The 13794-nt window shown below is 46.3% G+C and overlaps 1 protein-coding gene across 1 annotated transcript in view; it reads right to left on the bottom strand.

Moving 5' to 3' along the window:
- The window catches only part of LOC137380511 (catenin alpha-3-like), a 2550805-nt gene that overhangs the window by 2085983 nt on the left and 451028 nt on the right, over positions 1-13794 (bottom strand). The gene's annotated exons all lie outside the window — the stretch shown is intronic.

Here is a 13794-nt window from a genome sequence, read left to right as displayed (position 1 = left end):
GAAACTGAGCATGGGTTCCTGAGAGGAGTCAGGAGTCAAATGAGCAGGGGACAGCCCTTGTCCATACGTAGCCAGCCTCTTACTTGCTGTGCCGGACGAGAGTGGAGTGGTGGACCATTGCTGCAGTATACATGTTTCATGGCAGCTGCCAGAAAAACAGGCGCAGATCTGCAGGATGGGCTGCTGCTGATCATACACCAGGCGTGCATTAATAGAGAGGAGGTCCTTGTGGTTCATGAAGGCAGTGGGGCTGTGTGAAGCAGCATGCTGGGTGACATGAGTGCTGACCATTATACTGCAATCTGTGCAAAACCCAGAGCTTTACCTTGCTGCTTCTGGTTGTCCAGGGGGAAAATGATGAAAGTGTTTGCTCTACAAAACGTGGCATCAGTCACCTGCTTAATCCAGTATGGACTGTAGACTGACTGGTGTTAGTGATATCACTGGTGACTGCTTGGAAAAGAGGTTCAGGGCTATATTGACTCGCTGTGAGAGTGGGTTGCATGTTTTGTTACAGGAGGAGGCATAACTATATGGTAACCTCCCTGGAGAAGTACAGGCTCCCCATGCACTGCTCCCCAGTGACTGCAGATTTGCTGTCATGGATCTAGAACGTCTTGGGAAGGTTAGGGTTCCTATGAGAGTGTCCCATCTAATTGGTCTCCCTGCAGCAATGCCTCTGGTTACCCTTCCTCCTGCTCCTCTTCCTCCTTGTCCTTTGACAAGAGGGATTCCCAGAAAGACAGCCATGAAGAAATAATTGTAATGCCAGAAGCCCCTTTAAAGTTCAGAATGCTCTGCAGCCACTACATCACAATTCAGTAAGTGAAGTGGCAAAAAAAATACACAGTGCAATGGAAGCAAAGTATCTCCCAACACTTTACAGAATTAAAAAAAAAAATAAAGACTTGCATTTATATAGCACCTTTCACGAACACCATACGTCCCAAAGTGCTTTACAGCCAATGAAGTGCTTTTTGAAGTGTAGTCACTGTTGTCATGCAGGAAACACGGCAGCCAATTAGCACACACAAACTCCCACAAGCAATGATATGATAATGACAGCATAATCTGTTTTTGTGATGTTGATTGAAGGATAAATATTGGCCAGGATACTGGGGAGAACTCCCCTGCTCTTCAAAATAGAGCCAGGGGATCATTTACACCAACCTGAAAGGACAACAGGGCCTTAGTTTGACATCTCACCAGACAGACCACACCTCTGTCCATTGCAGCACATTCTCAGTACTGCACTGGCGAGACAGTCTTAACTCTTGTGTTTAAATCCTGGAGTGGGACCTGAACCCAGAACCTTCTAACTCAGGTTCAAGAATGCTACCAATTGAGCCACAGATGACGGTCCCTTTAAATTCCACTGGAGAAGGGTTGTACAGGTCCATCCCATGGTTTGTGAACAGGCTGAGGAATAGCAATGTGCAGGACGGTGGAGGTGAAAATGGGGTGGAGCCCTGGCAACATTGATTCACCCTGACTTGCATATATTAACAAGGCCTCACCCATTTCCAGTGGCAACTCTCGCACCTTAATTGAGGTCTGTCTGAAAGTCAGAGCGGGTGGATCTCTAGCAGGAAGTTAGCATTATTTCTGAGATGATTATGGTCCTGCCAGCTCTTACATTTTTACATATAAACAGGGCAGTAGCAAGATGATAATCAGTCCCATGGTCTGTGTGTGAAGCCCATGGAAGTAGAGAGGGGTTAAGGTTTTCAATAGTACCTCTCATCTTGACTGTTCCTACTGAGGCATGGATGATGTGAATACATGGGCTGCCTAGTTTAGTGCCTTCTGCCTGTGCCAAACAGGATTAGCCTCTTCAAATCTATTCCACCTAGTGGGCTACAGGCTGCTTCATGTCACCAATTGCTCGCTGACTCAGTTTCAATCCTCCACAATGGATTTTCTGTCAGTTAATTCTTGGCCATCATTTTCCCCTTATATAGTCTGGGCAATATGTCAGCCATAGCTCAGCGGGCAAGACTCTTACCATTGATGTAAAAGTTTGGGGATTCAGGTCCCATTCCAGAGACTTCAGCATGTAATCCAGGCTGACACTCCAGTACAATACTGGTGTGTTAGCTTTTATTAGTAGGGGGATCGAGTTTCGGAGCCACGAGGTCATGCTGCAGCTGTACAAAACTCTGGTGAGACCGCACCTTGAGTATTGCGTGCAGTTCTGGTCACCGCATTATAGGAAGGATGTGGAAGCTTTGGAAAGGGTGCAGAGGAGATTTACTAGGATGTTGCCTGGTATGGAGGGAAGGTCTTACGAGGAAAGGCTGAGGGACTTGGGGTTGTTTTCGTTAGAGAGAAGGAGGAGGAGAGGTGACTTAATAGAGACATACAAGATAATCAGAGGGTTAGATAGGGTGGATAGTGAGAGTCTTTTTCCTCGGATGATGATGGCAAACACGAGGGGACATAGCTTTAAGTTGAGGGGTGAAAGATATAGGACAGATGTCAGAGGTAGTTTCTTTACGCAGAGAGTAGTAGGGGCGTGGAACGCCCTGCCTGCAACAGTAGTAGACTCGCCAACTTTAAGGGCATTTAAGTGGTCATTGGATAGACATATGGATGAAAATGGAATAGTGTAGGTCAGATGGTCGGCGCAACATCGAGGGCCGAAGGGCCTGTACTGCGCTGTAATGTTCTAATTCTAAAAAAAATTCTAATTCTAATTCTAAATGCTGCACTGTCAGAGGGGCAGGAATGAGGGTGTGCTGCAGTGTCAGAGGGACAGGACTGAGGCAACACTGCACTGTCATAAAGGCAGGATTGAAGGAGCATTGCAGTGTCAGAGGGGCAGGACTGAGGGAGTGCTGCACTGTCAGAGTAGCAGGTCTGAGGGAGTGCTGCAGTGTCAGAGGGGCAGGACTGAGGGAGTGCTGCACTGTCAGAGGGGCAGGACTGAGGGAGTGCTGCAGTCTCAGAGGGGCAGGACTGAGAGAGTGCTGCAGTGTCAGAGGGGCAGGACTGAGGGAGTGCTGCACTGTCACAGAGGCAGGACTGAGAGAGTGCTGCAGTGTCAGAGGGGCGGGATTGAGGGAGTGCTGCACTGTCACAGAGGCAGGACTGAGACAGCCCTGCACTGTCAAAGCGGCAGGAATGAAGGAGCATTGCACTGTCAGAGTGACAGGACTGAGGGAGTGCTGCACTGTCAGAGAGACAGGACTGAGGGAGTGCTGCAGTGTCAGAGGGGCGGGATTGAGGGAGTGCTGCACTGTCAGAGGGGCAGGATTGATGGAACATTGCATTGTCAGAGAGACAGGACTGAGGGAGTGCTGCACTGTCACAGAGGCAGGACTGAGACAGCCCTGCACTGTCAAAGGGGCAGGATTGAAGGAGCATTGCATTGTCAGAGAGACAGGACTGAGGAAGTGCTGCACTGTCAGAGGGACAGGACTGAGAGAGTGCTGCAGTGTCAGAGAGACAGGACTGAGGGAGTGCTGCATTGTCAGAGGGACAGGACTGAGGGAGTGCTGCATTGTCAGAGAGACAGGACTGAGGGAGTGCTGCATTGTCAGAGGGACAGGACTGAGAGAGTGCTGCAGTGTCAGAGGGACAGGACTGAGAGAGTACTGCACTATCAGAGGGGCAGGACTGAGGGCGTACTGCACTGTCAGGGGGACAGGACTGAGAGAGTACTGCACTGTTTGACCAGTGTGCTGCACAAAACAATGGAGTGTTAAACGGAGGCTCCAACTGCCCTGTCAAGTGGATGTAATAGGTCCCACTATTTCAAATAAGGGTGGGGGGAGGGGCATTGTCAATATTTATCCTTCAACAAACATCATTAAAACAGATTTTCTAGTTATTTATTTCATTGCTGTATGTGGCAGCTTGCTGTGCGCAATTTGGCAACAGTGACCAAGTATTTCCAAAGTATTTCTTTAGTACTAACATACGATGGGGCATTCTGAGGTTGTGAACCGGGCTGTATAAAGTCTTTCAAAGACTGAATACTTGTCTGAGCATTTTTGATCCTTTGGAAGGAAACATTTACTTTATCATTTGGAAAAACCATTGCCTTTAAATAGCTGCATCCCTTCAACAGTGAATCCCTTTAACGGTGAGCTTTAAGGGCTACATGCTCATGCGTCAGTTCCGGGGGAATTTTAACTGGGCTCACCAAATCAGAAAGAAGAAAGAGAGACTTGCACAACCTTCTAACTCAGTGACAAGTGTGCAACCACTGAGCCAAGGCTGATATTTCACCCCTCCTCACCTTTCTGATACTCTATTCCAGCAGTAATTCAAAGTCAGTGTTGATAAGCAGCTTATCTGCTAAGTATTAGTAACAGAAATATCCTCACAATTCCCATCCTTCCCCAAATTGCTGCAGGCAGAGTCAGGTCAGGTAAAGCTCAGAGAAGTTTTTAAAATATAGCATTTTCAAAGCATGATCTGAACCTGCTCCTGGATTAATTGTAGTTTGAAATCAATCCCATTTGCCAAACCTGAATAATAAATTTCACAAAAAGAAACCTATCTATATTCATGCACGACTGTCAATTTGTAAAGTTTCCATTCAAATGGATTTCATTATTTTAATAAGATTGATTAAATGATGGATTTAAACTGAAATATTTCAGTGCCTTTGCTGCTGATCTGGAGCTCTGCTATTTTTCTTATTTAGATTCAGCAAAACCCAATACTTATGTCACAAGGTTTAATTTAGCTTTGTTTTATTTGCACAGAACAATTTTAATTAACTTTGTTTAATGTTGTCTCCACTTACAGAATGGCGACTAAGACATCTTTCTGTCTGTATGTTTCTGTATTTGTTTCTAGAGTGGGTATACACAGCCTACAAGGAGAGACATACAGAAGAGAAAAGATGGCAGACAGATAAGAGCAGACTCCTTACACAAAAAGGGAGAGATTGGGAAAACTTGGAGAGACTACACTAACAAGAACTCAAAGAAAGCATCAAGATGTGATATACCTAGACTTCGACAAGCATACACACAATAGGCTGTGACTGCAAATTAAAACAAGGAGAATGAAGGTTGATTCGCATCCTTCATCTATGAAAGATGAACACATAGTAATCAATCCGCTTAGGTAGGGTGTCTTCTCTTGGTGCACCTTTGCTGATGGCTGTGAAGGCCAAACCTTGACAGGCAGGTTCTGCCACAAGTATCATACGTGAAGCTACCAAGTGACACTGTGAGTTGTTGTTTTTGACATTGGTGCCTGTTGCCAAGCTGCCGTAGCAACTGGTTGTCGTGGTAGTGCACACCAGTCCACAGAATGTGTCACCATTTCCCTCTTTCTTTCACCAGCTTGAGACTCTCAGGTGAGATAGTCGACATTTAGAGCCTTCATTTCACCCTTGCAAGCATCCTCGAAGTGGTGCTTTGGGCGCCCCATTGGTCATCTGGCACCAGCTGCTGCACCATACAGAAGGTCCTTGGGTATGCGACCATCTTCCATTCTGCAGATGTGTCCAATCCACCGAAGCCACCTCTATTTGATTAGTGCCAACACACTTGGGGAGCTCTGCCTTTGCGAGGACTGCCACAATTGTGATTTTGTCCTGCCAAGATATACCAATAATGCACCACAGCCAATGGAGATGTAAATTATCGAGATTCTTTTCCTGGTAGCTGTAAGTCAGCCATGTTTCATAGCCATATAGCAAGGTGTTGAGAGCACAGGCCTTATAAACCATCAGCTTGGTCCCAAGGGTCAGCTTGGTGTTATCCCATGTGCACTTTGCAAGTTGGCCAAAGGTGGTAGCTGCTTTCCCTATGCGTGTATCGAACTCTGCATCAAGGGACAGATTGTCTGTCACCATGGACCCAAGGTAGTAGAATTTGCTAACCACTTCCAGTGGGGTGTTATTTAGTGTGATCGGGGGCGGAGATGCAACCTTGTCCATGACCACAGTTTTCCTGATGCTTATAGTCAAGGAGAACAAGTTACAAGCATGGTAGAGACAGTCCATGAGTCTTTGTAGCTGAGTTTCTGTGTGAGCAACTAGGGCAGCATCATCAGTGTAGAGAAGTTCTCTGATCAGGATGCTGTTACGACCAAGTGAGGACAGGTCTAGGGCTCCTCCTCTCAGCCTTTTCCTGGTTTGGCCGAAACATGGTTTAACTTTTAAAACACCGTATTTTAGCTTCTCTTTCAGTGAGTCCTTGCTCACTGCTCCCTAATTATAATGGCAAAGAAATCAACCAGACAAGCTTTCTCAGATTTAAACAAGAAAGGTGTAAGTTTATTAACCTCAAAACTCTAATTCAGTTAAAATTACTAAAAATACTCAACCCGACCACGCTAGCATGCATACGCGATAAACACACACTCAAATAGAGACAGAGGGGGAGAAAGAAGGGGAAAGGTTTGAAGTAACTAAAGCTGGAGTTCAGTTACTGGTTTTGGATTGGATGTAAAGTCTTTTTTTGAAGTTAAGTCTTGCAGTTCTCGTTGGGGCCCAGTGCATACTTATAAACTTGTTTCGCTGGTCTTCTGTCTGGAGGCTTAAGTTACTTCGTTGGGTCCCTGGAACTTTAAGTGTGAGAGAGAGAGAGATGCTCTCTTCTTGAAGTTCAATTGCAGTTTCCCCCCAAAACTGTTCTGTGAGCACAATTCAATTAACTCCAGGTTGGCCATCAGGTCAGTCATGTGACTAGCTCCTTGTTTAGAGCAGACTCACCTGCGAGATTTGTGGATTCCTTCAATTCCTTCAAGCTTAGCAGACACTCTCAGTGGCAGTGGTTGGGGGGGGTGGGGGTGGGGGGGGGCGATGTTGGTTGGCAGGTGGAATGCTGGCTCTTACACATTTAATGTCTCTTGATCATCATTATTGACAACTCCATCTGGCCAACTGAATCAGGGAATACTCCCATTGTCTTCTTCATGCAACTGTCTTTTAGAATGCAAATGTGCAGCCATGTTTTCAATCACGGTTGTGGTCTTTTTAAACAAGTTATTTCAAGTTCAGCAACAGTTCAAAAATAATATTCCATATGACGGAATTAATGAATCTAATTTTGGCAGGTATGGTTTCCATCACACCTCCACATCTAGCAGAATGAAATGTGATATTAGGAGAGCATTTCATTGGAAAAATAGAAAGAAGAGAAAGTACAGGAAAACATACATGCATTTTTCTCATTCATTCTCATTCATTCAGAAATCCAAAAAAGTGTTACAGCCTGTCCTCCCTTTGTAGCAGTGCTGCTTTAAACTGCCCCTTTTCCCTTGAGGTGGGTCTGAGATAGTTATGTGTTGCCCAAAGGGGTTTGAAATTCCTTCACTATCAGTCTGTAATATGTTGGGAATGGCCATCCCAATAAACATGTGATTTTTGGGGAGGTTTGCAGTTCACACATTTCCATGACTGCCTAGGATGCCTTTGTTCCTGTTGAGGTCTGCAGAGGAGGCTTAGATTTAATTAGCCCTGGTTTGGAGTTCTGCTCATGAGCGTCAGCTGTGGATGGATCCACTCTGATCTCTCTTTCAGTGCTTTGATGAGTTATGCAAGGGCTTTTCACTTTAGGGCATGGTTGGTTCCCTTTTCTCCTGATTACTGTGGGCGGTGGGGGGGGGGGAATTTCTTTGCTAATCTTCCCTTTGTCCTCTGGGACATTCCTGCTTGCAGGTATTTGTCCAGATTCTACTGCACTCCCCTGTGGCACTTTGACTCAGTGAGACATCACCTTCACAGTTTCTCTGCCCTCTTGAGGACTCTCTTTGTTCCAGCAGGTTTCTGTAAATGCTGTTAGCAACTCTGTTGGGCTGCTTCTGGTGTCTGCATTTATATAGGCAGATGTAATTTATCAAACATTTTGGGGTTTCTTGACCGGACAGAAGGGGTTTTCATTTGGGAATCCTCTTGGATCTCCTGTAACCTGTCCTCCTTGTCCCTTTTTCCTCTTTCCTCTCTAACATTTTGCCAGCCCTGTGCCAGTCTGTCCCATTTTGTTTTCGGCAGTGGTCCCTTACAATTCACCAGTCCTCTGCTGGAAGGTCCTCTAAATGCCAGTACAGGATTTAGGGGTACAGATTTCACTGTATGTTGGGGTTTCCCCTCAACCTGGCACAACGTGATGTATTTTTGTCTTTGCATTCAGCCTTGATAGATTGTAGAGCTTACTGTCTGACCTAGTGTGCGAATAGACTCCTTCCATATCTGCAGGGAAGGCGAAGGCCAGGAGCATGGAGAAAATGATGCCAAACGGAGTGAGAACCAGGACACAACTCTGTTTCACTCCATCCTTCACTCCAAAACTGTTGGAAAGGGAGCCATCAAACTGTAGAGTGTAGTGCATGTTGAAAGAGTGTATGAGACTGAGGAGCTTTGTTGGACAGCCAATTTTTCCCAAAATCTTGTAGAGCCTGCTCTGCTGACAGTGGCGAAGGACAAGTGAGATCGACAAAAGTAAGGTAAAAGAGTATACTCTGTTCCCTACACTTCTCTTGTAGCTGGCGTATGGAGAAAATCATATCCACAGTAGATCTGCTCCCATGGAAATCGCACTGTGCTTCCGGGTACTGTCAGTCTGCAAGTAAATGGAATCTTTTAAGTATAACCCTAGCAAAGGCCTTCCCTGTGATGCTAAGGAGTGAGATATCCCTGTAGTTGTTGCAGTCTCCTCTGCCGCCATTGTTTTTCTATAGTGTGATGATTTAGGCATCACGCATCTCCTGTGGAACAGAGCCTACTTTCCAGCAGAGACAGAGAAGGTCATAAAGGTGTAGCAATAAATGGAACTTTTCGTGCTTGAGTAGTTCGGCTGGGATTCCATCCTTGCCGGGTGCCCTTCTTTTCGCTAGGCGGCCTATGGCCTTCTCGAGGTGCAGTGATGTGGTTCTTCACCTAACTCACCCATGACAGGAAGTTGCGGGACAGCATCAAGCGCAGACTGGGAGAATGTCTGACTCACAAGAGTACAGCTCACAGTAGTGTTCAATCCAGCAGAACATCTGTTTACTTCTGTTGGTGAGTACTTCACCATCTGCCAACTTCAAGGGAGCAGCTTTGGTGATGGCAGGGCTAAGTGCCCCTTTGAACCCTTTGTACATAGCTTGTAGATTTCCTTTGTCACATGCAGTTTGGATTTCCAGATATAAACTGATCCAGTGTTTGTTTGCGCAGTATCTCCCTCTCCTTTGCACAGCTGTCATGGCTACTATCATGCAGTGTCTTAGCTGTTGGGTTTATATGTGCATCACATAGGCTTTGTTTTTTGTATCAATGACAGATATCATCTCAGCTGAGTAGGTCTCAAACCAGCCCTTGTTGCGGGTTCTGCCTTTATCAAATGATACTTCTGCTGCTTCATAGATGATTGAGCTTGGTGACTTCCAAGCTTCATCCTGTTAAGGCTTTGGTGAGTAGCAAGCATTCTAGTGACAGTGCAAAGTGCTGGTATTTGGCATTATTGCTTATGCAAGCGATGTTGATGCATGGTGGGCCGTCACATTTGGACCTGTGGAACTTTCAGGGGAAGCACCTTCGCTCTGCTGCTGGTAAGAAAGTGATCAGTGTCGCAATCTGCACTATGGTAGGTGCAGGTGTGAAGAACACTGGGCAGATCGTGCCTGCCCATGATGACTAGGTCTAGTTGGTGCCAATGACCAGACCTTGGGTGATGCCATGATACCTTGTGGCGATGTCTGCCCTGGAAGAGGGTGTTGGTAATGCAACGTTCATTCAAAGCTCAAGAAGGCGTTGTCTGTTATTGTTGATCTTGCCCACTCTATGATGACTGAGGCACGTTGGCCACTTTCTGTTCTAGCACGTGCTTTGAAGCCACCCAGGCTGAATAGCCTTTCGCCATTTGGGATGTTGCTCAGAATGTCACCAAGGGAGTCATAGAAATGTTCTGTATCTGAGATGCTGGTGTACAGAGTTGGTGCATAGACAGCATACGATGTTGACTGTGCCTCCATCGGGAATAGAGGCTCCGAGGTTGCTACTGGTGCCTCAGTTGACTGTGTCAGCCGGTTGCTCAGTGCGAAGCCTACACCATGCTCACGGTGATCTTCAGCGCTCTTTCCATGCCAGTAGAAGGTGTAATTAGCCTCTCAAATAGAGCCTGTGTTGGCTAATCTGGTTTCTTGTAGAGCGGCATTGTCAACATCAAGCTTGTGTAGCTCACATGCAATCAGGGATGTCTTGCCTACACTTGCTGTGGAGTGTGTGTTGTTGTTTATTCCAGGACACATAGTCCTCACATTCCAGCTTCCAAGCTGAAAGGTTACCTTTCTTTGTTTGCTGCATAGCCTAGGTATGGTTTTAGGAGGTGCAGACTTGCCTAGCATCTGCATCCCCCTCTCAACCTCATTGGCTGGTGTCCAGAGGATGAAAGCCTATACGTTTGGGGCTTATTCGGGTGCAGGAGTTGCTGGAAGTTGCTGACTTGAGGGAAACACCAATGGGACTGCTGTCCAGATTTTGTCAGGTTTACTCCGTTAGCTCTTGATGTTGTTAATATTAATGGCACCGACTGGCAGGGCCCAAATCATCGCCAATGTGGGTGTGATCTTGTCCTCCAGGTAGGTGAAGGGAGCAGCTACAGGTTGCTGTTTCCCACCTCCAGGTTTCCACCTCCATCCCCCGAACTCTTCAGCTATTATGCCCTCAGGTGGTGAATCTGAGATGACTGTAGGTGGTTTAGGAATGAAGTCAGTGCAGGCAAGTGATTTTCTGACCAGGAACAGGCTGAAGCTGAAAAACAAGTATAACCAGTGGTCAGTCACAGGCTCAGCAGGAGATTGAAATCTCTCAATCACAGCAGTGGTGGGGAAGGGCAGTAAACTGATTAAAGTTACTTTAAATATCACAAAAGTGCAGCAAGTCAGAGACAGAAGTTTGGTTTTGCATTATAACCAGAGTAGTCCACAGCAAAAATATCTTCTTGATGTTGAGAGAAGTCCAGGAATTTGAAGCCAAGCTTGAAAGAAGATCTAGATCTAGACTTTTCCAGATCTTTTCCACAACTAACAGATCAGAGAAAAAGGTAGCAGATTATAGACGGAAGCAGAGTCTTACATTTTTCCCAATGTAATTCAGTGCAGGAATGTGATTTTGCCGTCCAGTGAAGCCAGGAATTTGAAGCCAGATTTGAGAGAAAAATCCACATCCAGGTCTTATCCAGATCTTTACCAGAGCTCACAAGGTAAAGTTGGGGGATGGGTTTGAACCAGCAGACAGAGGCTGTTTAAACTAACAGTTAACTTGAAGTTTGGGCTAAAGATGCACCCACTGTTAGAATCAGGGGAACTTAAACAACAGAGGACAGGATTTAGTGGGGAGAAAGAGCAACAGATGGCAACAGAAGGCCATGGATAGATGTGGACAATAAGGAGCTCCCTAGGGAGATGACTGCCGAGGAGCCATCTTGGTTAGAAAGAAAATTAAAGGAATGAAGATAACAACTGGGAATGTATAAATTTTTTCTGAAGTGTGGGAAGCAGCAGAGACTTGTTAGAAGAGAGTCAATGTGGCAGGGCATGGGCTGTTGTGCAGGTTGCCCAGGGATCAGTATTGGGAATGCAACTCTTTCTAGTTTACAGTAAAAACTTGGATTCGGGTGGCAAGTGTAAACTGGTCAAATTCAGAGATGACACTAAACTAGGGAGAGCAAAACAGCTCAATTCAAGGGACCTGCCGAATGAGTTAGATGAGATGTAATGTTGAGTATGCTGAAACCTCTGGATACTATTTCAACGCCATTCACGGGAAATGAAGGGCCCCATTCTTTTCCACGTACAGGACCTTACATTAAATTTCACCGTGCCCATTTACACATTTTATCTCGTTCATTCTGTAGTCCCTGAGCCACCTGTTCAGAATCAACTGTCCCTCCTTGTTTGGTATTATCTGCAAATCTGGCCAGTTTGCACTGGGCTGTGGGATGCAAGTTATTAATGCACTTCAAAACTAATAGAGGTTAGCATATGCTTCAAATAACCTCCAAAAATCATTTAATACCATAAACTATATGTTAAAGAAATTAGTTGCTATGTGCTTCCTGCTGTATTTATTTAATGTTGAATGTCCCAGGGGAGCTGACTGGGTCAGTAGTTTAAATGCGGGCCTTTTATTTCTGGGAACTGGGCTCAAACCCAGCCCAGACTGTTAGGATAGTGGTCCTCTCTGGCTGGAGGGTGGACAGGTCCATTAAGATGCTGGTCTTCTCTGACTGGAGGTTGGACGGGTCCGTTAAGATGCTGGTCTTCTCTGACTGGAGGGTATACAGGTCCGTTAAGATGCTGGTCTTCTCTGACTGGAGGGTTTACAGGTCCGTTAAGATGCTGGTCTTCTCTGGCCGGAGGGTATACAGGTCCGTTAAGATGCTGGTCTTCTCTGACTGGAGGGTTTACAGGTCCGTTAAGATGCTGGTCTTCTCTGGCTGGAGGGTATACAGGTCCGTTAAGATGCTGGTCTTCTCTGACTGGAGGGTATACAGGTCCGTTAAGATGCTGGTCTTCTCTGGCTGGAGGGTATACAGGTCCGTTAAGATGCTGGTCTTCTCTGGCTGGAGGGTATACAGGTCCGTTAAGATGCTGGCCTTCTCTGACTGGAGGGTATACAGGTCCGTTAAAATGCTGGTCTTCTCTGACTGGAAGGTATACGGGTCCGTTAAGATGCTGGTCTTCTCTGACTGGAGGGTTTACAGGTCCGTTAAGATGCTGGTCTTCTCTGACTGGAGGGTTTACAGGTCCGTTAAGATGCTGGTCTTCTCTGGCCGGAGGGTATACAGGTCCGTTAAGATGCTGGTCTTCTCTGGCTGGAGGGTATACAGGTCCGTTAAGATGCTGGTCTTCTCTGGCTGGAGGGTATACAGGTCCGTTAAGATGCTGGTCTTCTCTGGCTGGAGGGTATACAGGTCCGTTAAGATGCTGGTCTTCTCTGACTGGAGGGTATACAGGTCCGTTAAAATGCTGGTCTTCTCTGACTGGAGGGTATACGGGTCCGTTAAGATGCTGGCCTTCTCTGACTGGAGGGTATACAGGTCCGTTAAGATGCTGGTCTTCTCTGGCTGACGGGTGTATGGGTCCAATGTGAAATGTTCTTGGTACTCTTGTTAGCACTGCTCAACAGCACAAAAGTTCTCCCTAATCCGTTCTTTAAGTGAGACACTAAACCAAGGCCCCATCTGTCCTTTCAGGTGGATGTACAAGATCCCATGTCACTATTAGAAGAGGAGCAGGGAAGTTCTCCCCTGTGCCCTGGCCTCAAACAACATCACTGAATCAGATTATCTGGTGATTCTCACATTGCTGGGAGTTTGATGTGCACAAATTGGCTGGCATGTTCCCTATGTAACAACAGTGACTACACTTCAAAGAGTATTTCATTGGCTGTAAAGCACTTCAGGACCTCCTGAGGTTGTGAAAGTCGCTATATAAATGCAAGTCCCTGTTCCTTTCTTTCGGTTAATCTCACTTCAAGGTGTGGGCAATGGGAATGCAACATCACCCTGGAGCAGCAGGAGACATTCCGGTGTAGGTTTGGGACTCCATGATATTACTGGAATGGTGTAGAGGGAGGTTTACTCAGATCAGACAGTACAATGCCTGCCCTGGGAGTGCCCGATGCTGGCACTATGGGGGGAATTTTCCCAGCAGGTAAAGGCAGGTTTTGGTGTATGTGGGATGTTAAATCCCCTGAAATTGATATCGGGTTGGGATCCTGACTTCATCCCACCTTCTTCCGCTTTCCTCGGGTAGGTTCGGAGGCCAGTGGGGAACCCCCTTTGGTCTAGCGGGAAACTAATTGAGCCAATTAGAAGACAATGAAGAGCCTTTTTAACCCTG

Source organism: Heterodontus francisci, chromosome 20, assembly GCF_036365525.1.
Source record: "Heterodontus francisci isolate sHetFra1 chromosome 20, sHetFra1.hap1, whole genome shotgun sequence".
Lineage (NCBI taxonomy): Eukaryota > Metazoa > Chordata > Chondrichthyes > Heterodontiformes > Heterodontidae > Heterodontus > Heterodontus francisci.
Note: the sequence above shows the minus strand (reverse complement) of the source record. Positions and strands in the feature narration are given on the sequence as shown.